General features: G+C 44.7%; 1 pseudogene; it reads left to right on the forward strand.

Moving 5' to 3' along the window:
* Positions 1 to 327: 327 nt before the first annotated feature.
* LOC143613194 (2-methylpropanoate--CoA ligase CCL4 pseudogene) lies at positions 328 to 2,070 on the forward strand (annotated as a pseudogene).
* The last annotated feature ends 337 nt before the right edge of the window (positions 2,071 to 2,407 follow it).

The following is a 2,407-nucleotide window of genomic DNA, read 5'->3' on the forward strand; positions in this document are numbered from 1 at the left end:
TACCTTCATACCAATTATTTTTGACAAATTATATATATATATATATATATATATTTGTATAGATAATCGCAACGCTTTCATATCAAGGATATTCTATTGTAATATTTATGGACAACTGACACGTGATCCTTGCATATCCATTGGCTTTGCTGTCCGCTCGATCCACATGCAAAGAAGTCAAATACAGTTTTATTATCTTTTAACAGAGTCTTAAATCTAAACTCCTTCATTTATTATATATATATAACAGTGATCTCTTTGCTATTTTAACCTGGTCTCTCACCCCTCACATGCACACCAAAACCAAAACCAAAACCAAAACCACCCATGGATCAATTCCAACCAAGACCAGCCAATTCCACCCCTCTTACTCCTCTTTCCTTCATCGACCGATGCGCCACCGTCTACGGCGACTGTCCATCCATCGTCTACGGCAACACCACCTACAATTGGAATCAAACCCGAGAAAGATGCCTTCGGGTAGCATCATCCATCACCAACATGGGAATCAATAGACAACAGGTGGTATCCGTCATCGCACCAAATATCCCCGCCATGTATGAGCTCTACTTCGCCATACCCTTCGCGGGAGCCGTTATCAATTCGATTAACACTCGCCTAGACGCTCGCACGGTTTCCGTTATCCTCTCCCACAGCGAATCCAAGCTCCTGTTTGTCGATTACCAATCGGTTTCTATTGTCTTCGATGCTCTTTCTTTGTTTTCTCCTGACACGCCTAAACCGAAGCTAGTCTTGATTACCGACGACGGCCCACCGATGAAACCCAAGTCCGGATTCGAACGTAGTTACGAATCACTGGTGGAAAACGGTGACCCGGGGTTTAATTGGGTTAGACCCGTATCCGAGTGGGATCCGATCACGTTGAATTACACCTCCGGTACGACGTCGTCTCCGAAAGGTGTGGTTCACTGCCACCGGGGCATGTTTGTTATAGCCGTTGATTCGCTTATCGAATGGTCTGTTCCGAAACAACCCGTGTATTTATGGACTCTGCCGATGTTTCACGCGAACGGGTGGAGTTACACATGGGGCATGGCCGCGGTGGGGGGCGTTAATATCTGCCTACGCAAATTCGACGCAGGCGTTATATACGACTCGATTAATAAACACGGTGTTACACACATGTGCGGGGCTCCGGTGGTGCTTAACATGTTATCGAACGCCCCGGGTGTGAAGCGGCTAAAGAATCCGGTTAAAATTATGACGGCGGGAGCTCCGCCGCCTGCGGCCGTGCTGGCCCGGGCCGAGGCAATCGGGTTTGTTATAAGTCATGGGTATGGGTTGACCGAAACGGGTGGGTTGGTAGTGACGTGTGCGTGGAAGCGGGAGTGGGACCGGTTCCCAGCTACCGAGAGAGCTAGGTTAAAAGCGAGGCAAGGGGTGAGGACGGCTGCATTTACCGAGATGGATGTTGTGGGCCCTGAGTCGGGGGTCAGTGTGACTCAGGACAGGTCAACTCTCGGGGAGGTGGTGTTACGGGGCGGGTGTGTAATGTTGGGTTATTTTAAAGACCCTGTGGAGACTACGAAAAGTATGAGAGAGAATGGGTGGTTTTATACGGGTGACGTGGCGGTAATGCACCCGGACGGGTATTTGGAAATTAAGGACCGGTCGAAAGATGTTATTATTAGTGGGGGCGAGAATCTGAGTAGTGTGGAGGTGGAGTCGGTTTTGTACACGCATCCCGCGATGAATGAGGCGGCGGTGGTGGCGAGGGCGGATGAATTTTGGGGGGAAACGCCGTGTGCGTTTGTGAGTTTGAAGGCGGAGATGGTGGGGAAAGTGACTGAAAAGGAGGTGATGGATTATTGTAGAGGTAAGTTGCCGGGTTATATGGTGCCGAAAACGGTGGTGTTTAGAGAAGAATTGCCGAAAACATCTACGGGGAAAATTCAGAAGTTTGTGCTTCGTGAAATGGCCAAGAAAATGGGACCATTAACAAAAAGTCGTATGTGAAGTCTAGGTTTTTACGAATATTAATAAAATCTTCTTGTTTTGTAGTTGGGTTTTGAAATTCTACTAAAATAACAAATTTGACAAGAATATATGAAAATGGTGCACCTTATAATAACGAATAAAGAATGGACATCAACTTGCTTGGATAATAGGGAATTTAGTTGTATCGTAAAAGGAAATTAATATATGGAAAATAATGAAATTTGTTAAAATGTATTCTAGTTACAATAAGAACAAAAATATCTTTTTATCCATAAGACATGTGCTTCACGTTTTCATATCATACGTTAAAAGTTAAAAGGTTCGTTAGAATAGTGAAGCTTCAAATTTTTATGATAACTAAAGAGAAAAACCATCACACTTTGTCTTAATCTCATGTCAAAATTCAAATTTACCAGATCACATAAAACTCGTTAGAAAAGGTCTAACT

Source organism: Bidens hawaiensis, unplaced genomic scaffold (genome assembly GCF_021521415.1).
Source record: "Bidens hawaiensis isolate Kalapana, Puna unplaced genomic scaffold, B.hawaiensis_p1.1 tig00036804_1, whole genome shotgun sequence".
Taxonomy (NCBI): Eukaryota; Viridiplantae; Streptophyta; class Magnoliopsida; order Asterales; family Asteraceae; genus Bidens; species Bidens hawaiensis.